The sequence below is a fragment of the Anser anser genome (assembly GCF_964211835.1).
Source record: "Anser anser genome assembly, chromosome: 1".
Taxonomy (NCBI): domain Eukaryota; kingdom Metazoa; phylum Chordata; class Aves; order Anseriformes; family Anatidae; genus Anser; species Anser anser.
In genome coordinates, this window is record NC_139720.1 from 68,943,698 (window position 1) to 68,968,906 (window position 25,209).

At 36.5% G+C, this 25,209-nt stretch overlaps 1 protein-coding gene across 2 annotated transcripts in view; it reads left to right on the forward strand.

Moving 5' to 3' along the window:
• The window catches only part of PIK3C2G (phosphatidylinositol-4-phosphate 3-kinase catalytic subunit type 2 gamma), a 323,563-nt gene that overhangs the window by 30,179 nt on the left and 268,175 nt on the right, over positions 1-25,209 (forward strand). Inside the window, exon 1 of one of the 2 annotated variants that reach the window (XM_083808727.1) lies at positions 18,825-19,597. The exons of the other annotated variant lie outside the window; for it this stretch is intronic. The gene's annotated coding sequence lies outside the window, so the exon portion shown is untranslated. Of the gene's footprint in view, positions 1-18,824; positions 19,598-25,209 lie in introns of those variants that run through there. 2 annotated transcript variants of the gene reach the window in all.

Here is a 25,209-nt window from a genome sequence, read left to right on the forward strand (position 1 = left end):
TCTGTTATCCATGTAATTAGAAGTCTTTTATCAATAGCGTGAAAAGTATGTTCAGAATCTTTAAAAACTGAGCTGTGTGATTCATGAGTAAATAGTGTACTTTGGCTTGTGGAAGTCCCAGAACAACATTACATTACTGCACAGTGAACTGTCAAGTTGATTTTCAGTTTCTTACTTTAAGTAATTAGCCACATAGAACATCTATTCTGTTAACATCTGCTTTATGTAAACTTTGGGACACAGATTATGTTTGGTACGTATAACTATTAAGGGACTAACACACGATAAAGGCCTCTAAGTTTCACTGTAATGCAAACATTAAAGCATAAAAATAGTCTTTTCATATGGCTTGGGCTGCCATATGGGAGCTTTAAAAAAAATCTTTCTTAAATTCCTGAGTAATTAGGATGTTAATGACAAGAGGCAAGAGATTTTAAATGGCATATATCTTCTTTATATATAATTATTGTAATTTCCAGTTTTAAACCAAATTCTGCTCTGCTCAGTAAGACTTTTTTTTTTCCAGAAAACAGATGACTTTTTCTGTGTAGTTAAACATTTAACTTAATATTTCGCAAAGATCAGCGCAATCTGAGTTACAAGACTATATGCTTGTAAGAGGGTATTTATACCCCAGATTCCAATATAAAGTTTATGTCTTTTTTATTTTTAGTGCCTTGGGGAATGTTATCTCAAGTTTTGCAGATGTATTTGTAACAAAAATAACAATAACAAAATACTTAAACTGTGGTCTGCACTAGAATTTAATTTCTATGATTTACAGTAATAAATTAAACATCGCATACGGAGGAAGTCATTAATAATTTCAGAACTTAAAAATATATATACATATTTCTAAAGAATTTAATGAAATTGTCCAGAAATCAATGTTACTTTTTGAAATAATTCAAGGACATTAAGCTTTTTTTCCTCTTTTGGCACTGGAAGGAGAACCTGTACTTCCAGATATCCTTTGCAAGGGATTTAAAGTAAGACAGAGTATCATCCTAGAGTAACTAAATAATCTTGTCATTGAGGAGTATTTGTTTAAGATTTTTAAAAATGTGCTCAAGTCCCTATCCCGAATCAGACAGAAGAAGGATTTGAAATTCTTTCTCCTACATCTCATGCGACTGCAGTGCTCTTAGGGGACATAAACAGATCTTACTCTCTGTCATTCACCTATTTGTACAAGCTGTTTTTTGTTTTGTTATGTAGGGTTTTTTGTTTGTTTGTTTCGTTTTGTTTTTAAAAGCTATAATAAAAATATTGTAAGGAACTCTCATACTCCAGGCAAGTACCTTTGCCACAAGGTTATTGGGTGCATTTTTTTTTTTCTCACCTAAATTTTCTTCTCTGATTTGAGAAGAGTTTTGACCAAATACAATTGTTGATACTTTTAAAACTGTTTCTAGTTCTTAATGATCAGAATGAGATCCTAAAATAGTTGCCATTGGTTGTGCTTACAGACTAAAGCAAAAAGGAAGCATTCAAGTTTTGTTGTTTGTACGCAAAAACAATGAGACAAAGTTCAACAGTGGAAATACTTTATTCGAAATTCTCATTCACATTATAATTTACAGAAAGTCTATCTTGATTCTCCTAAAGTGTTTGGACCTAAGGTTCAGAAGGCTTATTAAAAATACTTAGGGTGATCACTGTTAATTTTCAAAGGGCAATTTTACTAGCAGTAAAACAGTCTAGCCAGTGCCCTGCCTAGAACAGCATACAAGATGAACAGTGTGTACATTCATGGTTTCTGTTGTTCTGCCAGTTCAGATGTTCACGTTTTGTTGTTGTTTTTGTTTTACTAATAGTTAGGATATAGGACACATAGTGAAAAAATACTGATCCTATTCCATCAATTCAAGAAAAAAAAATCACAAGCTCACCTACTAGGAGCAATTAAGACTTGATGACAACCAGGAAAGTAAGAAAAAAAAAAAAAAAAGCCACAAGGTAGTTGCTGTCTTTTTAAAAATATATTTATATTCATATTTATTTTATATTAATTTTGATTTTTAACTCCTTAGGGAAAAAATGTTGTTTTGGGATGTGTCAAAGAGAAAGCAGCATTAGAAAAATCAATCCAACCTATGTTTTATATTACTTTTCCCACAGTCTAGAAATAAATAACCCATATTCAAAAACTGCAGAAAATGTGACTGATCTATTTTCCCCAAAATATATGAAAGAAACAGAACCCCGGAAATAGATGATACTAGCACAACATTAGATGCCAAGATTCCACTGACAATAAAGTAGAAAAAACAGACTTGGAATGAACTTTGAAATTGATTGGAGTGCCAGTCACTTTTAAAGCTTCTGAGAAGAAATGATACCTAACCTATTTCTACAGTGAAAGTAAATGTCTTCTGGTGGTCACTGATGTTCATTCAGCCTACTTGGTGATGAATGCCCTACTGAGAGCTCCCAAATTAGTTACATTGAGATAAGCTAGAGTTTGAATTTACATAATTTTAGTCACTCTGCAATAAAGCACCAACACATATGTTCTTATCTCAAATAAACATGTGAGATATGTTGATGTTTAATGATAGCAAGGTCTTTCTGGATGGTATTAAGATGTTAGTGTTGAGCTATAAAGTCTTACCCTCTCTTTGGGGCCAGTATGACAATTTAATGTCAGGTATGTCAATAAATAGAGGCTTGAGGTTGCTTCCATCATTTTAGAGATGAAGGAAGACTCCAGATGAGCATGTTCCTTGTCATCTGCAATTCTCTTGCTTTTCAAAATGACATCTCCTGCATTTATTGATTGTGGACATGGTCTGCAAAATCTGTATGCTTGAGCAGTAGATATGAGGTAGACAATAGATATTTTTTTCCCCCAGTGAGTCTTACATCTCTATAAATCCACAATTTGAATCATTATGGGAGGTGAGAAAGAGAAGCACGGTTTCTTTTTTAAAGTTTTGTATTTTGATATTATATTTTTTACTATATTTTTTAATGTTTGCTTGTGTTTTATCTGTTATAATGTTTTGCTACTAGATATACGACACCTCATACTAGTATCTTTTAGATGAGGAATTATTAGATCAAAACATAAATAAGCAGTTCCTAAGCTTCTAGCTTCTGCTAGGTTAGTACTGTGAAGTTTAGAGTGCTTTCAAGTTGAAGTTGTGTTACATCCAACTATATTAGTGAAATAAATTAGAAAATTAAAATAGTCAAAACTTATTCATAAATTTTTGTGCTAAGGGAGATGTTCAGTCCTCAGATAAAATGTTCTAAAAGTATCAGAACCTAACCTTTGCAGGAAACTACACGTCTGTTTCCAGCTCTGAGAGAGGTTTCCACAGGTGGTAGAAGATGGTTTGCAGCCAAAAGGGGTAGCCTCACTCTCCTCCTATTCCTTCCTGGGGATTTTTGCAACCTCTCTAGCATTAAATTCTGTGGACCCTTGACTGAACAGATCAGCTTGCTGATTTGATATAAAAATAAACGTCAAGAAATTGTATTGCATTTGTTTTTATCTTGGATCAGTTTACCAATCTGATTCAACACTGCACTCTTCTTAGTGTTATGTAGTGACAGCACAATATGAAATAGATGAAACTCAGTTTAAACATCAGAAAACCCTTTTATAACTGTGTAGCTGATTGAACACTTTAACAAGTTGCCTAGAGAGGCTGTAGATGCTCCATTCTTGGGGAAACTAAAAATGCAGCTGGGCACAGTCCCAAGCAACCTGCTCTAGCTGGTGCTGCTTTGAGAGGAGGGTTGGACTGGTCACTCTTCAGAGGCTCATTCCAACTTCAATTGTTCTATTATTCTAAAAGATTTATTCTATAAAGAAGTATGTTGACTGACAAAGGATGACAAATGCAAATGGAGTTCTCTGTTACTTACAGTACAATAGTTCACTTGAACTGATTACATTTAAATTTGAGACTGTTTTTAGAAATTTATTTTTGTAATGTAATACCATGTCTGTGTGTAGAATGTGTACTAAGAGAGCTCCCTGACCTTTACATCTAAACAGTAGAAAAAAAATAAGATGAATTAGGCCACAGGGTGGCTAATTTCACTCTCTTTTTTCATCTAATCAGATGGTACCTAAGATTCTAGATCCACAAGACTGTCCAAAGAGAAGCAGTAATATTTCCATTAGTACAAATACCCAGTTTTGTAGAAATATTTTTACTTGATGTAAACTTACTTGAATGTCATTCAATTTTAGTATTTTATGTTCATTCCCATTGCAATTATGATTGAACCACAGAAGCCATTTTTAAAAGATCTTGGAAGTTCTTTAAGGTACTGATATTGCAAGATGTAATTTATATGAAAAGGTGCTGAGCACTCTAAAATCTATCAGCCAGAATAGGTAAATCATAACATAACCACATGATATTGCTTGCACTCTCTAATAAGCTTCTGCACCTTTAAAATATTCCCAGAGACTTTGCAGGTAGAATATAATTAGAATTATTTATTAGTGTACAGTAGTGTGCCATTCTAGCTAGAACACTCCAGTGCTCTTGGTAGAATAGTCCTTGGAAAACTAGTTCATTTAATACCCTGAGTTTTTTGTTATTGTTGTTATTATTGTTTTGTTTTTAAATAACCCTTCTTATATTAAAGCCTACAATAGAAATTTAAATTTTGAAATGGTTTAATTTTTTTATGGTCACTTTTTCTAATTTTATATACTGCATCATATTTTCATTTAGGGCTACCTAATGCTTTACTACATGTAATTTCCTCAGAGTAAGATGCTTATAGTCTAAGATAAGGGTTCAGATATAAGGTTCTACTACAGATAAAAATTGTAATAAGTAGTTGGTTTTTTTTACATTCTGTATATAGGTGAAATTACTCTGAAGATTTTTTTATATATATATAATCCAAATTACTATTAATAGTTATATTATTTATGTACCTTTTGAATTTTTTATTAGTTTAGGCAGTGGAAACTGTTACAGTTTAGTATGGCCAGCATTACATTCAAGTTCTCACTCAGGGTTTTGTTTTGTTTGGTGCAGTAGAGAATACAAGCATTTCAGGGCTAGGTTTACTAATGTAGAAGCAATTACTGCTTCTTAATTAAAACAAAAGCCATGCAATGTTTTTCTTGGTCTGAAATTTAGTAGAAGCTATTCTGACTCAAAATTGATTTGTTAATGCCACATTAAAAGCATCTTTTTGCTAACATCTGAAAAGGAACCTCTTACCTCTTTTTTTTTTTTTTTTTTTAGTACAGAAAAGGAGGACCTGCATCTTAGAAGTGAAAAGTGGAAAACACAACATGTTTCTGAAAGTTTTTGCCTTTTTTTTTCCCCACACAGACTCTCATGAGAGACTCATAAATGACTTTATTCTCGTGCATATAGTAAGGATAATAGTAGTAAATTTTTTTAAAAAAATCAAAAGTACCAGTAGGATAGTTGAATTCAGGAATAGGATCAAGCCCCAGGTATATACCACCACAGAGCATACTGTAGAGACGGTAATGGAACTTGTGGCTGTGAGGAAAAAATTCATCAGGATTTAACACCTGAATCTTGAATTGCTGTAGATGCTTCACGTGCCCACAGCTGTTGACTCTGCTGCTGAAGGAAGCAGAAGGGAAAAGAATAACAGAAACACATTCATCAGCAGGTATCTGCATCATATAAATACCCATTCACAGTCAGTCTGTTTCATACTTAATTTGTTGGCTTTTTAATTAGCTCAGGTTCTGTATGAAGGTTTAATTAGACTATATAAAACTGTAATTGCTCAGAGCCATTGATGTAGTGATGACAGCTCAGTATGTGGGGTGGGAAGTGTCTCTGTTTCTGATAGAGCTAAACAATTTGAAAAAGGTGTACCACAAGGCAGGAACTGAACAGACTGGGAACTGTTACTGACTAGATTTTCAAGAACAGATAATCCAAACAGGTGAAAATGTATCCATTTTAGCATGCTATGCTGGGGCCATTTTTAAAATTTATTTATTTATTTTTGTGGTACAATGTTCCAGTGAAGGTAATGTATTTTGATTTTGGAACTTGCATAAGAATTGTCTTTTTTGTTATCTTTTTGATCTGTTTCCCTTTTAAGGCCTGCTGGTAGCTCAGAATCTATTGTTGTGGGCAATCCAACAAGGAGTTGTAGTGGCTCTGCAACTTGTTTTACAGTATTCTTTGCTACAGTATTCATGCTCCATTTAAAGGGATCAAAGAGGTGTTTTCGATGTAATCGCAGAGCAGAGCGAAATAGTCAGAGTTTGATAAGCAAAGAATGTTATGACTCTGACAGCTAACTTTGAGGCTAGTGACAGGAAGCTCCAGAGCACAGATGGCATGTACCTAACACATTTGCAGTTGAACATTCGTTTTTCTTTAAGCTTCTTGATAAGCCAACAATGATGTTGCCAGAAATGATCAATTCAGGATAAAAAAAAAAAAAAGCCTTATCCCCCCCTACCCTTGCAATTTATTTTTTATTATGCGTTACAACTAGGAAAAAAAAATAATCTGAAAGGGCCCTGGAACATGTAGGAAATTGCTTAGGTTAAGAAATGGCTGATGCAACGTGACCCATTAGACAGGAAAAGTGCAGCCAATGAGTTTTCCATACACTTACTTTTTTAAGATCCTTTATTCTCACAAAGTAACCCAAATAATTGATATCCGCTGTTCTACATGTCCGAATTCTTTCTTACAGGAAATAACGATAAATCACATTTTGTTTCCTATCTAAACAGCCAAACATCCTACAACCCACGTATCATGACTTTAACATGTCAGGAATCACAAGATTCCTAGATCACCTTTTGGAGGGCAGATGGGACTGTCTTCTGCCTTACTCCTCCAACACCTAGAAACTGCAGGTCAGTATAAACCCATCGCCTATTATGAGATGCCCCTGGGGGCTGTGCTTGCCTGCCAAATGTGGTGTAAAAGTTGGAGATTTTCTACTTTGTTACAAAACTGAACTTCAGTGTTCTACCTAAAACAGAGTAGCTTTTGTTTTCTATCAAATTCTTGCCTTGATTTGGGGAGGGGGAGTGTGGCAGGTAGAAACTATGCTTCTGTTTGTTGAATAGAGAACAAATGAATGTAGGTGTCTAGTGATCTGAGTTGGGTCAACAGGGTATTTTCTGCCTGCCTAAATCATACCGAGATTTTTAATGATTATTTTATGTGTCACAAGACCATCACTTATAAGGCAAACACTATGGAGAACCTCACCTTCTCCCTGTTGAAGTCAACACGTGTTTTTGCTATTGCTTTTCAACAGTAGTAGGATTGAAGACTAAAATTGAGCAGTTGCTGAAAGGTTAGTTGTAAATTAGAATTGTGGTCAGAAAAGCAAAGGGACTCTGTCAAGCTGACGTGCTGGGAGCATTACATTTATTTTTTTCTCAGTGACTTACAGACTAAATCTGTTCAGTTTATAAGTCAAACATTTTTTATTGACTTCCTGAACTGCAAAGTCAGCCTCAGTCTGAAAAAAACCAAAACTGTTATTTCTGCTTTAATCTGCAGAAGATTCTGCATTTAGAACTCAGATGACATGTCACTGATACATGGTTGAATCCAGCCTTTTTCTGTCTGTCCTAGCTCTGGAGGGAGAAAGCTGCCACAGTTAAAATTCATTTGTTAGGATAGTAAACAGATGTGACTTGCACAGATAGAGATAGATATACTAGGGAAGCAGTGGCCATTTTTATGTCTTCTAGTTGTACCTACACTTTAATCCTTAACTTCTGCAATCATATCAATTTAGTGATTTCATTTTGCTTTAGTTTGGCACTACAGGGTCTAAAATGCCTTCACTCTGAAATATATGTTTTAAAATGTTTAAATTTTCTGATAAAGTCATGATGTCAATATCACGTTAAGACTTCAGAACCCACACCTGAAAGAGGTGGCTCCTCCCATGTCATGCAGTTCCTTGTTTATTCTCAAGGGTTTACTGAGTCACACAGGAATTTCAAATGATGAACTAATTCACTTTAATATTGCTATTGGAAAGTTGTTAACATTGTATAAATCTCAGAAGGGAATTCTGGAGATGATGTTTTACCACATTTTTACCTTAATGTGACTCTGACCTTAGAATCTTGAAGTGGATCCCCAGGCAACACATCCATCATCTGATCTTAAAATGATCACTTGATTAATACACTGTTAAAAAGTATGCTCTCTGCTAGTGTTCAGGCCAAAGCTCTTCCCTTCCATCACAAGGGTACCAAGGGCAAACAGATTTGTTTAACGTTTCACAGTGCTTAAGACAGTCCACAGCATAACTTAATCTTTCTAATACAGGGATAAATCAGTGCTATCATTTCAGAGCTCCAAAAAAATGAAGTAATTTCCACTCTTGTGTCTTGCAATGCCTGGAGGCAGTTCTTCTGGATCTTTATTTTGTTGATTTTTTGCAAAGAAAAGCAGTCATTCCAGTGGCTGAAATTTGTGTGTGCTTGCTTGCTTATGATGAAGTACATGTGGCAGATGCATGTTTTTAAGGCATATGCTAATTTCTACCATGCTTTATCCCACACATAGTGGTTTGATTAAAGCTCTGTGGAACTCTTGTCTGCTGTCTGTAGCAATTGCTATTTTTAAGGATGGCTAAATACTAGTAATTCTTCTGAAGTGCAAGCACATGTTAATTGAATTCCTTGGATGCTACAAAAACTCATCAGACTTCTACTGTGGCAGATTTTTTTTTCATGCTTTCTCTAGGTATGTTTTTTTTTTTTTTTTAATTCCTGAAATTCCCTGCAAATGAAAGTCCACAAAAAGAATTGCTTGCCATCATCTGTGGATTGCAGAACTCTGCTGCAGGTGAAACTTTTTTTTTTAAATGAAGGTGTGGCTAGAAGGGGGAAAAGGTACCTGTTGTTTTTTTATTCTGCATAATTAGTCACTAGCAAGCCTCTGAAGGGCAGAGGAAGACTGAGCATGCACAGGTGAGAGAATTTTTTTATGAGATGCAGGGTGATATAACAAGAATGGTTTAAAAGAAGGGGGGAAGGTCATAGAAGGCTAGGGAGTAACAAAGATAGAAGTTTTACAGGGCTTGTTCTAGTCAATAGTTAGATTAAAAAGAAATGCTGCTGGAAAAGTCCTAGCTTTTAAGAACACTGTTCTTGGTATGCAGGTTGGTTTCAAGCTTTTTTTGTTTGTTTGTTTAGTGTATCGTCATGCAGATGTGAATTTTCCTCTTTGGAAGATTGCTTATTGTTTTGGATACCCTCAAGAACCAGAGTCGGAAATTGGAGGTGTGTGGTATGTTGATGTTCTCATTTCTTAAAGTGAGGTGGCTTGTATGTACTTCTCAAAATGTGGTAGAGTATGATTATGCTTCCCTATAATAAGATCCAACTTTCCTTTTGTGTTGAGTTGTCTAGTCCCTTCAGGAACTGTGATTTATTTCCAGTCACGTAAAAAAGCCTGTCTGCAACCTTCTTCCTTTAGGAAGTCAAACAAAACCCCCTGGAGTATGTAGAAGTACTCAGTTAATGACATGTTAACCTTAGTTCTGCTTCTATGATCTTGATATAGTAGAGCATCCAAGGGTTACTCTCATTGGCAAAATAATTCCCTGAACCTCTCAGATAGCACTAACTTTCCAAAGACTGCCTCATAGCAGAATGCTTCTATGCTTAAATATATTGACTTGCTTTTTTCTACTTTGCTAAAGGAAAAAAATGTATACTTATATGTAAGTGAAGATATTAACCTCAAGGTGCATCATATGAAAGCTATGTATGTTCTTTATTTTATCATCAAAGTGGATGAGTCATAAGCTATCTTACATGATCAGAAAACATTATGCTTTAAGCTGTCCTACAAAATGCCTTATTTTAGCAGTATGGGATGTCTCTGCTGATAAAACTGCTGCTAATCCAATTACCCTTGGCAAGATGGTTTTCCTAAATAGGGACAGAGATGACATTCAGGACTTATGAGCTTCCTGCCAAAATTACTTGTTCGTGTCCAGAGACATTACATCAGTAAAAATGAAGCATCATCATAATTAGCTGCAGAGTTGTTTATCCTTAAGATTTTTTGGTTTGTTTTCATTTTTCAGAAAGAGAATTAGTCTCTTAATTCTACAGTAAGAAGCAGGTACTGATTTGCTTTTCCATTAATGTCAGTTCCCTCTTTCTCATAATATAAACTGGGCTTGAGTTTGTGATTGTAGTGTTGCTGATGTCAAGCAGAAATGCTGAAAAGAGCAACCATGCGAGCAGGTTTGTATTGTATTAGTGAAAACTAGTAAAATAAGTGCAGAAAGTGAAATACTTAAGATTTAGTGCTGCTTGCATGTTGACTGACTTCCTGAAACATTGAGAATGTAGTTTTGCTGAGCTTTGTAAGCTGTGAAAGATTACCTCTGCAAAACCGATACTATTTTCAATATAGGTGCCTAAATATTCAAGCTGAATTCTGCTGTCTTGAGGAGAGGACTTTGTGCCCTCTCCCTTTTTATCTCCTTCATGTTAGACCTTGTTACATAATTCTTGCCAGCACATTAAGATATATATTCATATTGTATTAAATGTCATATTATGGTTAGTAGGGATACCTGATGATGCAGCATTTTAAATTTTCTCTTGCTTATTAAAATGGAATACATTAATATGCATTATTTAAGCTTTCCAATTTATAGTGATTAAAAATACGTGCAAATGTATTAGATAAACTTTCAGTTATAATATTGCCAATTTTGTAATCTTTGTTTTTAAAAGGCTTGTGAGGCCTTATGCTTTCTGTAACTAATACTTCTTTATTCAGTAGGCAGTACCTTATCTTCATACTGTAAAGTGCAACTTGGCCAGTCAGTGGTGGTTTTCATCTGTGCTCTTATTCTCTGTGGTGTTGAGTGGCCTCCACAGCTATTAAAATCATTTGGGCTTGTAGTTGTTTAGTAGCAATTATATGAGAGCTTTCATAACTTCATGTTATTTAAAACTAGAACGGGTCCTTTGGTTTGTATACTCTGATCTATATACGGTTCATAAATTTTGCTATATTCCCCTCACTTCAACATTGTTACTTGTCCAATGAATTCTGTTAACCCCAGCTTTAGTCAAACAAAGCTATTTGTAACTTCCAGAAAGACAGTACTTTGTACTGTGTAAACCATTACTGGTTTTGGGACAGTCAGAAAGGGAAGTCTTACTTCTTATGTGGGTATCTCGTTAAAGTAAGTAAATTTCCTTAAGTTTAGTAATAATTAGGCATTCACATCAATCTGAAGTTGAGTACAGCTTCCAGTGATTGATTCTTACGAAGATTTTGGATGCATCTGCATTACCTCATCAGTTCCCATCAGAAGTGCACTCTGAAGCAAGTCTTCTGTCTTTGTTTTTTGTTTTTTTTTGTTAACCCCTCGCTCTTTTTTTCCCCTCCTCCATTCTCACCAAACCCTCACTGTGCTGTGACTGGCATTGGAGTCACCCCACAGCCTGTGAGCGGATTCCCTTCCAATGAGACTAGACCAGAAGACGCATTCTGGGAGTGTAGCTAATGTGCTCTAGCTGCAGAGAGGCACTCAGGCCACGAAAGCAGGCTGTGGCTGATCTGCAATCATTCTTTACCTCTTTCACCCCACAAGTCTGTAAAAGGTGTGTGTCAGGTCCTCAGTACCCTTCAGATCTCTTCCTAGTGGGGATGTACTGTCTGCTAATGTAAACAAAGCCGTTGCTTTAATATGCAGTAACTTCTACTCATGAAAGTATTTACATAGTGGGTTGTAGCGTGACGAGTCTCTTGTCTAATCTAAAAATACTTCAAACTTATAAGTCTTTTGCTAAAAGAGACTGTTTTCAGTTCATGGTTCTTCTGAGTAGAATACCTTTTTTTCTTTATTTTCTTTGAAATTGTTTTAAAACAAGTCTTTAAATCTCTCAGGAAAAAAATGATTTCAGATAGTCTTATCCTTAATCTTTTTTAATGAAGAATATTCTTTTTAAAGAGTGCTGATTCTTCAACTGTAGTATCATGGTGCATTAAATCAAATGTGATACGACAAATAATATTTGATTCAAATCCAGTTGTATCAAGCACAGTGAAATTATTCATTTTATTTTTAGGTAAACATATTCCTGCTTGACAAGAATATAGCTGTTACTATTTATTTGTCTTTGTTTATTGACCTCTTCCAATTATTTTGTTTGGGATTGAAATTCAGCCAAGCAAGGTGGATTTTCTTAGTACAGGTTTTATCCTTGGATCCAGGTTTTCCTTTGGGAATTATAGGTAGACTTTCTTCCAGTCATATACAATTTATTCAAGGCATACATTATATTAGAACCGGATGCAGGTAGGCCAGGCAAGTCATCTGCACGGCATATTTCAAACATTGTTTGTGAATTATACAAGTATACTAATTTTAAGAACGTTTATTTCTTGTAGATGATGTTTAACATCCTCCTTAGTTACTAATGGACTGGAAAGCACTTTGTTGTCCTGTTGTGATACTAGCCTGTCAGCCTGCTTCTTTCCAAGCATAGAAGAAAAATGTAGTAAACCTTTAGCCTTTTCTACTTCATTAAAAATGTTCCTGTCTTCACATGGGAATCATAGCAATAGGCATTGCTAGGAACTTTTTTTCCTCATGGAGTTTAGGTTTGTCAGCCAAATTATAGTGGCAGAAGCTTAAATGTGAGGAGGCCTGAATTACAATTTCTGTCCTCTTCCAGAGGCTCTGTTGGCCTGAGACAGAGTCAGACTTTAAAGGCCTCTAAGTTGCTACAGACAGTAGCAGGTTTTGCATACTTGTATGGGATTTTCTTTCCTTCAATTCCTTGTGATCATGTTTGGAAAAATAAATCTGCCGTTTTCACTAAACAAAGCTAGTAATATATTGTTAAGGGGGAGCAGGGACAATCTCACACTTTTGAGACACTGTCATTGACAACTTTTGTTAACAAATTATTGTATTTACCAGAGCATACTAGTAAACTATTACTGAAGTAATAAAGTTAGTTTGTGGTTACTGCAAGTAGGGGGCTCAGCAGTCCAACCTACTAATGTGGTGGTATGCTCTACAGAGACTGAGCAGACTACCTGGTTTCTCTGCCCATATAGAATTGAGGTGTACACTCTGTGTTCATGTCAAGTTAATATTTCTCTTAAATGTCTACTTAATAGTCTCAGCAGATGCTTGTGGACAACTGAACGGAAAATGGTCATTCACCAGAGATCCAATTTAGAGTGACAGTGTCTTACTTAAAAAAAAAAAAAGGCTAACAAGTACCTTATTCTGTCCTAAAAGCTTTAGAGAGAGCTTGTTGCACTTTATTTCTGTCTTTCAATCTGTGCAGGTCCTGGTTTTGAAGAAATGCTACAGACTGTGAGCCCATCCTATTTATATCTGGCCTTTTTTCTACAATTAACAGAATTGCCCATGTTTCCTCTTAAATACAACTTGGCTGCTTCCTCTGTATTGTTCTTCCATGAAAAGTGTTCTTGACTCCATTGACATTCAATAATGTTGAGGTATACTGCTAATTATTCCCAGCATGTATGCCTGCTTATATTTGCAATTTATCATGAATGCATAAGATTTGTTAATGATTTCTTAACTTTTTTTTTGTCTTGAGGGTTTTATTGTTTCTAAAGCTGCTGAATAACCTTCTGGCTTGGAAATAGTAGTTAATGCATACCACCTACTGGTAATAATTACATCAAAGCTTCTTTGCTCCTACTAGTGTGTTAATACTGCCAGGCATTATGGATTCTTTCTGGGCAAAAGCTCAGTTTTCCTTCAATGCATTCAAGTCAAGAGGAGATTTCTACCAGAAAAGGACCAACTTCCCTTTATACCAAATGGGCGTGTATATATTGCATCTGACTACTGGGAAGTTCCTTGTAAAGGTGTTCTCTGACAATATTACCTGCGTAACTCAACTTTTAATGTTGTGTAGGCAGTAAAAAGCCCTAAATAAAAGACGTTTTCTCTGAAGACAGGGTATCACAAAGGAGATAGAGAAGTTGGCTTCCCTAGACTAAGAAATAGCAATTCATATATGTTGTAGACATATGCCTGGCTATTGGCTTTTTGAGATTAACTTTCCTGTAGCTTAGATCAGGGTTGTGCTAGATGCAATGCAATTTGTTCCAGCTGATTCCCAAAGCAGTTATTTAGAACTGGCTTCTCTTAAGCCATGCTGCAGCTCCTAATTACTTCTGTGAAGACTGAGTGACTCCGCCACTGGAGTTCTGTGTCTGGAACTGATTGGTTGCAAATCTGGGAGTCTAAATTCTTCCTTGGAACAAACACTTTTGTACAGTGGTGGAGTATTGATTCTACACACATGCACACAAACACTCCCTGCTAAATGTTTCTGTGTCGAGTCAGTGTCCTGAGGTGGAAGTGACAAACACAGATATTATAAATTCTGTTAAAAAAAGATTAACTTTGTGTATTTTAAACTGTAGGCACTGGAACAAATTTCCTTGACTGTTCATGGTATTTGTCACCAAGCTCTTGAGCTTTCAGTGTACTGAAGATGAACTTCCCAATATCTTTGTTAGCCAAAGGTACAGTTCTGGAGATACAACCAGAAGAGACCTCAGAGTAAAGTATGGATAAGGCTGTCTCAGGTTTGGTTTGCTCTGTTTTATAGAATTCTCCAACAGTATCTGTGAAGGCCCTGGGTCCTCCACCTATTCAAAATGTGAAGCACATGCTCTTGGTCTCATGCAGTGGAAGGCTGTTACTGTGCTCTCGTTCCTTCAAGACAAGGCCCATGGGAGACCCAGGCCAAATGCTGTGTGGTGTTGATGGGACCAGCCTTGATAAGAGGTGTTGATGCTGAGTTTGTTTGTGAGGGTGGCAGCCTCTGGTAAGGTCTGCAATGCCAATGCCTGCTTTTACAGCAGAGACACTAGATATAGTTTCCATGCTGCATAAGGCAGATTGGATGAGGTGGAGATAATGGACATCCCGTTATTTTGTCCTTCTGCATGATGGAATAAGATAATCTGTTCTTATTTTGAAGTCTATTGTAATCTTCTAGAAGAGGAGGTATTTGTGTAGTATTTTATCCATTAGTAAACTCTAAAGTAGTCCTATTACGTGTCTTGGGTTTGCTGCTAGCTACAAGATTCTTGATACTGTTAATTGAATGTGGCACATAAGCTCTCAAAGAGCTTTAATTCCCGTTATATTGCCTGTATTCAGTATCGTATATGAAGATTCACTGAAATGTGCAAAGCAGCAAGGTGCATAAAAAAAGGAAATGATGACATGAACCCAGGGTGACTGGAGAGATTTGGGAAACAATTATGAAAAGGAAAGTTATGTTATTACTGTTTGTCTTCTGTAAATTTGTGTCTGGACTGTGACCTTGAAAGCATCATTACTGCCTGTGAAAAGCGGCTTCTCTCTCCACTGCATTTTTCCATGCACTGATGAGAAAAAAGGGGTGGGACTTGCAGAGCAATGTATGAAGCTGAAATCTTTGTTTCCCACTGCTTTACGTAATTTCATGTTGTCTTGGCACAGGGACAGGAAGACCTTTATGTTAACTTTAAGTTATGTATTGCTTTGGAGGGAATGCAGAGCTTCAGGAGGGTTGTAGCGGTGTGAGTGTTGGGAATACTTAGTATCTTAAACTGTAAAATGTTGAGTGTTCTTGCTTAAAAAAACAAATGCTGTTATCAGGATGAGGGTAAGGAAATGGGACTGTATACTATCGGCTTAATTGGTGCATGCCATGAAGCTCTCATATGAGTTGTAACATGGAGTCTAGATATATTCAAACTATATCATTGATCCTCTCTCCACTGGGGCCCATATCTGAAAGGCTTGGAAGAACTGCTACTCCTTGAACAAGGAATAACAAAAAGGTCAGCTATGCAATGTATAAGGAGATGCAGGGCTCAGTTGGGAGGTGGCTTTTGGATGTGTCAGTCACTTCTGAAAAGATGTTTAGAGGATCAGCCATTTAAGCTTGTCTCTCTTCAGAAAGAAGGTGGGTTTCTTCTTCCCTTATAGCTGGTAGGGAAAATAGCATGAGATATCTTACTTTTGGATAGGTTGTGAACATTAGGGAGGGACATGGTTTTTATTCCACGTGCACAGACTTCAAATGATGTTAGCTGTGAGTCCGGTAAAATAACTGGAATGAAGTAAGGACTTCGAAGTGCAAGCAGGGAGTGAGAATCAGGGTGTTGCGTGGTTTTATTTTTGTTTTAATTTTGTTAATTTTGTTTTAATTTTGTTTTTAAACATTTTAAAAAAAAGCCACACATTTTAGCTGTTCACAGTTGAAGTACAACTCAAAGTAAAGTGGCATAAAGACTTGGAATCTGTCTTGTTTCCAGATCTGGACATGGGGAAGGAAATAAGGGGTGGAGGGTAGGAGCATGATGTACTGAGCACAGCATACCCTTCCTGCAAGTTGCAGCACAATGTAAAGATGCTGTGTCCCAGGCAAATGCAGAGCTGATCCTATTTATGTTATGGGCCATGCATACTCCTGAATGATACTGGCATAAAAGTCTTGCCAACACTTTGTCCCCGTTTCTCTTTTGTGTTCTAGCTACAACTTGATTGATGGGGGAAAATGAAACTCGATATTAAGTGATTTATTTGGGGTCATGGGCAGCCAAAATATTTAAGCAAAATTTGTTATCTTAAAACTTCACTGAAAACCACTCTATTTTAGACGTCTGTTTGCTATTTTGTATCATTCCAATTTCTTTAAGAAAAGAGGGCCTGTTTTTTTTTCCAGAAACATGATATTCACGTTGATGTAGTGCTGGTACATGTAGAGGCAAAATTCAGACAAAGCACTGTTCTTGTAAAACCTGTGGCCATCTTAGTATGGAGTAACTCATATGGTATGGTGAAAAATGTAGTTAAAATCTGGGAATTCTGTACTCAATTTTGTGTGTCCATGGGCCAAAGTAGTTCCTATCTTGCAGTTTTAATAAAAGGTTCAGTAGAATGTCAGGTTGCTGAAGTTCAGCAGGACAAGGAAAGGCAATTCCTGGTTTAAAAGGCAGTAGAAATGCACACTTCTAAAGTTATTAGTGTCATTAAAGAAGTGAGGTGTGCTGTCTGTAGTTCTATCACAAGATTCTGGGATAGACAGAAGTACTATTGGTGCTGTCATTTGCTACAGTAGTGTGGGATGAGGAGAGGAGGTTGTAGGTCTACTTGCCCAGATGGCCGTTGTCCATTCCTCAGTCATTAGCTCCGGTGAATAGAAAGGATGATTGACTGTTTCTCAACACTAACACCCTTGGGACAGAGAGTTGTCTTAGTCAAATGTGCTCACAGGTTTGGTCTATGCCAATTCAGAGTAAGCTCTTAAAAACTCTCTCTGACATATGTATGACTGATTCCCTCAGTTATAGGGAACACAACGAGAGGAAGATAACTTTTTTGGCTTAGGATGCATTTCCCATGAATTCCAATGGGTGCCGTGGAGAGTTTTGCAGCCAGCCACAGCCTAAGGAAGCAGGAGTTTAATTAAACTTCCTAATCCTGTCCCTGCAGAGACTGCTGATCCTGGTACAGCTCTGAAGGAAAGGCTGTGATGAAGTGGGGATTATTACTTTTATTTCTTCACTTACTCATGCAGGTATCACATTGAGAAACTTTTTTCTTTTGTTTGGAAACATCTATTTTATGTGGCGTAATTTCACTCAAACTTTATCATGTTAAAAAAAAAGTGCACTATTTACTCTTCATAGAAATGCTCTCAACCAAAAAAAACTTATTTTGATGTCCTGCTGTTACTCTACAGCATTAATGTCTGACTTAAAGATTAATTAAAATAAATATCAAGTGCTACTGAAATAATTAATAAATTATACAATTTACATTCAATTGGAAGAGCGTCTTGCACTTCCCTTTAAAAAATCAGCATGGTTCCAGAAAGGAAGGAAGCATGCTAATTACAATGCCTACATGAGACTAGAGTTCGTGGCTGAGTGTTGATCAGAAGATGCAAAGAACCAAAGCAAGTATTTTAATATTGGATAATTCAGTGGTTCTAATCCCATAGATAGTAAAATACCTAACAATACTTGTGCATTTCTAATAACTTAATATTTCCTGATCTTTTGCATCTAGAAGAGTTTGATATGTCTAGGGCCAGATGCTGGCTCCATGCTACTTTTATACTGAGGTAATATGGCTGGAGTTGCTTCTAACTTATAGTGGTTAATATGAGATCAGAGTTAGTGTATTCAGATTTTTACAAGGTATGCTAGTTATTAAACATCTGGATATATCTCATGACCAGGATTCATGTACCTGTTCCTGGCACGTGAAAGCAAGAGTAGAAGTTCTTTCTTTGAAGCAGTGAATGTAGCATGTCACAATCCATAGTGTTGCCTATGAAAGGTTATGAAGATATTGATGAATATTTGTTAATAGATACTATTGCTTTCTAAATTAATAAAACAGCAAAAAAAAAAAAAGAATAGAAGTGTCAAATTGTGCTGGTTATAAAGATATTTTCTTTTTGAGTTATAAAGTAAATATGATAAATGAGTTCAAGCCTAACAGTGTCTATGATTTCTTTTCTAAGAACGTACATCCTCCTCTAAGGCATACGAGTACATAATGAGATGGGTTTGCTCTGATTTCACTATGACTTGAGTGAACTACTTGTTAAAACACCTCAGTGTACAAAGTTTCAATTCTCAACTAGTGTTAAGTACCATGGAACTGATCCGTTACATCAGTGTAATTAGGTTTCTAGGATATATTTCTTACCTAGGTTCATTAGAACCAACTTCCCCCTCTCTCCTTGGTGACTCTCTTTAAAAAAAAAAAAAAATAATAATTTCTTTGTAGCCATCTTAAATACTCAGTCTGATCTGTGTGGCTGTTCTCATGATTGTAAATCTAGATTGGAGGCCAGAAAATATGATCCCCAAAAGACTTGTGGGGGATCAATACAAGCATGGTGGTACTTTCATATGGTTTCTTGGCTTCCAGCCTTGTGACTCCTGAACTGGAGGCTGTACTGTTTTGTCTTTTCAATTAATCTTTGCACAGCCTCTTTTTTGCTCCTATTCCTTTATTGTTGTAACATTTCTGCAATGAAATCAAATTCCCCTTCCTTCATGATATCCCATTACTCCACAGCATCAGTAGTAGGAGTACTGAGAATATAGGGGAAGCAGTCTGGATGCTTGTCATTTCTTTCCCCTACTAAACAGGAAAAAAACAACTGCAGTAAAAATCCAGTTAAGTTTTTGGTTAAAGTATGTCTATCATTTTCTGTGTTGAGCCTGTGCTCTAAATGAGGAGTTGAGAGGCCCATCAAGTGCACTGCTTTGAGTTGTTGGAGATCTAAACAGGTCCTATACTGAACACACATAAGCCTTTGGGGGGCGGGGCGGGGGATTCTTAAGTTTTGCTAGATCTGTAGGACATTTCATAGGAACTACAGAAAACTAATTTCTCATGTCAAGGCTTTTGGTGTTTCCTACCAATCATAAAATCTGTTTAATAGCATGGCAGGTTTACAGCCCCCTAGTAAAATGCATTTATTGTGTTCTTGTTTTTTGTTTTCCCCTGCTGCATCATCATTCCCCTGCTTCATCAGGAAGGCAGGCAAATACCTAGAAAATATGAACCAAAGTGGATAGTCTTGGTAAGTCCTATGAGTACTTAAATCAAGACTTTTTAGTAGAAATTTGGGGGCTATGCAGTAAAAGCCTATGCTTCCTCTTCTGACTTTATAGCAAAGCCTAGGCAAAAGGTTTCAAACCATTATATCAAGAAATACCTAGAAGTGCAATTAATTCAACTCTGTATCAGTGTTGCCCAGTGACTCCTGCCAGCAGATTGTTTGCATGTTCCACTTCAGGCTGCTGCGGTCTTTCTCTCCCTCTCTGGAGTGCCAGGGTGCCCTACCTTATGCAAAAAAGACTGAATGAAATTGAAGGCTATTTCCTCATGAATAGATTGGGGGAGCATCCAAGATCTCTTCCTCTTAATGTACCATGCCCTAGTGCTTGGGGATGAGAGTCTGGGGGACAGTCTGAGGTTTGGGAAATTGTCCAGCAGGTTGTCTTACAGTTGATACCCAGTTGAGGTCCTGAGAGCAGACCATATCTTTAGGGGTTAAATTTTTCAGCTTGTTATATTCTTTGCACCACTTCATGTGATTCATCACTGCTGCCATTAAGCCTAACTCCTAGCAGGGGCTGAGGGCTTCCTTTGCATGCAGTTAGGGGAGGGTAGGTACTTGACATGATCTGTACAGTTTATAATACAGTCTTATAAATTCATAATATTCTAGTTAACACAGTGACACTTCACAGGATGTAGTTTAATCTTATTGCTCTTCTTTTATAGAAAGCTTTTCCTGGAAAAATATATATGATCACTGTGATCCAAGTAAGAACATGGAAGAGTATAGCTACCCAGCACTTCTTGGCCTCTTCCATAAATCTTTTTTCCTCCATTCCCCCCAATATATAATTTAATGCTCTGGAATGGTGAAACATAACTGAAAATAGTCATGTTAGTGATGCAGGCATTCTGCAAATGATATCAGCAGATATGAATAACTGCAGAAGGATGTCTGCTAGTTGTGACCATCATTAATGACCTCACCATCCTGAGTTTGTATAATCATTTTTTTCCTAATTTCGGGCATGTAAACAGAAGTATTCAACTTATACTTTCAGTGCATTTTTATTGCACACCTCACTTCCATTAGCTAGTGTTAACTTTAAGTCAGTAAGCCCTTTTTGAGGTAGAAAAGATTGTGCCTTTCCAAAGTATGGAACAAACTAGCATCTTGATTTACAGTTTGGAAAAATCAAATAGAAATATAGTATTGGATAAATAGATATGTGATTATATAGGGGATTGTTGTATTTGTGTGTAACATTCATGCTGGGGAGGGGGGCAGGGAACTTCAAGCTTTTGATTTGGGCTACCTTTTTTTAACAAAGGCAAGACAGGAGAACACAACAAAAAGAATAACTGTTTAATTGGATAATGTTGACTTATATTGGTTTTTGACCTAAAGTCTTATTAACCTTTGTTCCAAAAAGCTTATCTAAATAATTCAAGATTTATAGTGGGAGTGGGAGAGCAGAGGATGTGGACTTCTGAACTCTGTTGGAATATCACTGGCTCTGCATTTAGAACAGACTTGACCTTTCTCAGCCTTAGGTCCTGGGCAAAGTGTTCACAGGTCTTTCTCAATGTTTATTTTTTTCTTCCATCCTCTCAAGGAAGGGGGAAGTCAACACTCATCTGGTTTGAGATTTTTTTATTTAATGCAAAACGAATATCTTCAGGAAACAGGCTGTTTTGGAGCTGAAAGTCATGGAAAGAAAATGTTCTGCTCCTTAGACAATTTTGTGGAATACTTGTTCGTTCTTGCATTGTGTGGGGAAGATAGATGATAATAGTGCTTGTGAGACTTCTTTGAAATTATTTAAATATCTATTTCACTACACTCCTACACTGTGAAGACAGATGGAATAACAAGATGAAATAAGGGAAAATATTTGTCTTCTGTCAATTCATAGTAATGTAGGTCATCTTTGTAGCTAGTAGCAGCATGGCTTACCATTTCTTAATCTAATTAATGAACAGCAAAAATGTACATATCTGTTTAATATCTACGCTGTGCTGCTAAGTGAATTCGTTGCAGAATCTTGATCAAAAAAACTTGATGAAGAAACTTGATTTTTTTATATTCTCCAGATATTGTTTTAAGATAGCGTGTTAGTGGATATTCTTGCCTGTTTCTGTAATGAAAACTTTCAAGGAATTTTAAAATATGGAGAGCATCATAGGTTTTAAAACTTGAGTCAGGAACAAATGTAACTCTCAAATCTTGAGGGCAGATAAAACAATTCAATTGTCAGTTATGCAAAGGAGTGATTGTTACCTGGAGTTTAATTTCTTTGCATGGTTTAAGGATCATGGAAGTATCAAAAGTGTATATTCTCCATTTGTCCATGCGAATTTCATACAACTGTTTGCAAGTTCTGTAAGGGAAAAAAAAAAAAACAGCACCTAACACTGATCATCTTAAAAAAATAATCAGGTAAATTAGCCTTCGCTGCATTCACTGTTGCTGAACAAATTCAAACTTCTGAATAAGTTGTAAGAAAAACATTTATTGGAAATATGGTCTGTGAGAAGATATTGGGGGGGGGAGGGATAAACATTCACTTAAAGTGAGGAAAGTAGCATTCTCTAATTGGGTTTTGTGTGTATCTTTCATGATATTGATTAGACTTCGAGCAATTTAGTTGTGAATTCTGTCTTTCCGCATGTGGTTGTAAAGAAGTGCTGGATCATACTAACTACAAGTGAGGCTGAAGACAGCTACAGCACAGTCAAAATTGGATGAAATAACCTATACATCTGAATAGTCTAAACTTCAAGGGTTGAAGATATACATAAATTCCTAATTTAGGAAGGGTTCTGTTCATATAGGCTATAAAACAAAGCCAAGTTATTTTTATAAAATAACACATGATGTACTTTATTTAAATGCTTCACTTATGGGGTAATTCCAGGGTTGAAATACTATATGGCCTTTTTAGAAGTACTGCACACATGAGCACTTCAATTAAAGGCATGACGAATTGAGGTGGTTGGGGGTGGGATCATGTACAAGAGATATCTGGGAGATTCATCTTGCCTAAACTTAAGATTCTGCTTTGTGTTTCCTGTAGTGGAGGTAGATGTTGGATTCTATGTGAGGTCAATAGAGACAAGAGGATGCTCTCATTCACGTGCCAGGATTCTCATCCTAAAGTGTCTGCTTCTTTCACTTGGCTGAAAGAAGGAAAGAAGTCCAGACTAGGTTGTAGCTGTCTGAAGCTGGCTCAATTGAGTCCTATTTTTTTATGTCAAACTTGAGATACCTAAAAGTAAGGCCTCCAAAATAAGGTGGTTGTGGGTTTTTAATGTTTCCTTAGAATGTCTTACAACACATGAGGATTGCAAGGGTTCAGGTTACAGGGTGAATTTACTCAAATTACTACTGAGTAAAGGCAGTAGAACAGAAACTGGTTGCCTTGAATAAACCAGCACCTCAGTTTTGTATTTATTTTAAGCAAAGTGGCTGGTTTTCTTTAATACATCTGTTCTGAGGTGGTGATTGTCTTTCACTGTAGGATTGGACATATGGATTTTTCAATATGTAAATAATTGATGTCTGGTTTTGTTAACTAAAGAAATAGTGTATGACTGCAGGTCTGAAAACACATGGCAGAGGTATTGGAAAGACAGCGTAGCTCTTAATCTTCATGCTATGTGTCGTTGTTGATGCTGCTTTGAATGATGAAAGACTTAGAGCAGTGTAAAAGAATTATTTTGGTTTGTCATAACACAGTTGAGACTTCAGAGAAGATGGGCACCATTCAAATGCTTCACTGAAAAAGCATATCAAAGGAGTAGTTTTTTCTTCTACCCAGTGGACCTTTCTGACTCTGTAACTGCACAGATGTGAGTTTCTGTCAGGCCCTAGGATACATACTTATTCATGTTCCAAACAAGAATGCAGGACTAAAATTCATCAGCAGCATAGTTATCTGCTTTCCAGGAGAAACATTTAACTCACAAAGAATTAAACTCCATAAATCCGTGGGGGGGGGGAAACTTGGTTATAATTTCAACAGAAGAAGAGCTTTCTGCTGGAAACAATGATTATCTTTTCGATGAGAGCAATCTTAAACTACAGAGTAGATGTTTTCTCCAGTGGAGCAGCTTGACAACAGTGTAACTTCACTAGCTTCAGTCTTGCTGCTTTGTTGCAAGAAATTCATTTTTTTGCTGTAGATAAGATATAGTTTAACACTCTTTTCCCCAAAGGAAACTTAAATTTACTCGTTCTTCCTTTAAAATACAGAGCTGTGCCCACACTAGCAATGTGTGTATTGGTACAATTGGAAAAAGGAAACTGGGCTTAGTTTTGCTCCTTGAAGCTGAGATAAAGGATGTAATTACCCTGTACGCTGAATTTGAGCATGCTAAGCGTCCTCCAGAAGCCACATGAAAAAGTGCATGCTACTGTATGTTGTCTTCGTGCTGTGCTTTGGAAAGATGTTTTTTTCTTGGAACTTGGTAGGAAAGACCAGTGTTTGCTATGCAGTTCACTGCTGTTGTGGTATTTGTAAGCAGTTTCTGGATGATGATTTCCTGTTCTTTATCATGAGTCACATGTTCTAAGACTTCAAACTCACTCATTAGTTTAAATCTCCAAGATCCATGAATACCAGCTATTACATTTTTGATAACACCTAGTCTTCCTTTGTAGGTTACAGAGAGAGAGGAAGGACCTTGCTACAGTAAATATTTTCTTCATATTTCTTGCTGTGTGCTAAGTTGGACATGATTCAGTATGTACAGCCACCATCAAATTTCTGAAGTAAACAGTTAAATACTGCTTACGGTTTGGAGACTGCTCTATTTTGGATTGTAAATTGGTAAACACTTGCCATTAGGATTAGCAAATCTGTTCTTGATAGACAAACTGTTAATTTCTAGCTCAAGTCCATCAAAGTACAAGGAGTAAAGCTTCTTTTAATCTACACTATTATTCAACTTAGTGTGCTGCCACAAATTAATGTGGTGGCTAATATTCAGAATAAAGTTGTGGTCTGTCTTCTACAAGACTGAAGGGTAGCCTTAAAAATGGATATGAGCAGATAACACTGAGGACTTGAGGTTGAGTATCTTGTTTTTTTATTGACTTGTCCATCAGGCTGAAATTCCTGTCTGGTGTTAGTAGCAGTGCTCCATACAATCAGTGGGGGCAGAATTAAGAGGTTTATAATGGGTATCTCAATCAGGAGGCTAAGAAAGAAGCTACTTCACATTTTCTGTCAACAATCTGGATGCAGGACTGGAGAACATCCTCTGCAAGTTTGTTGATGACACCAAACTGGGAGGTGCTGTTGACTCCCTGGAGGGACAAGAGGGCTCTAGATAGATTAGAGCACTGGGGGGCAATCTTGGAGAGAGAGCCCTCTTTTCTAGTTTCATGACTTTTTATAATTCTATTTGAGATATTCTGCTTTGTGTTGAAAGCTAGGTCCTTGGGCTCTGTCTCAAGATAACTTCATGCTTGCTCAAATTTATAGTAACTTTTCTTTTCCTAGGTTGAAAAAGAAACTTGGAGTCTTCCCTATTCACAAGCGTTCTTCAACAAATATTGTGCGCATGCTGTAGTGTGTAGTACTGTAGTACACCATTTTCAGATCTCACTTAAAAACGGAATAAAAC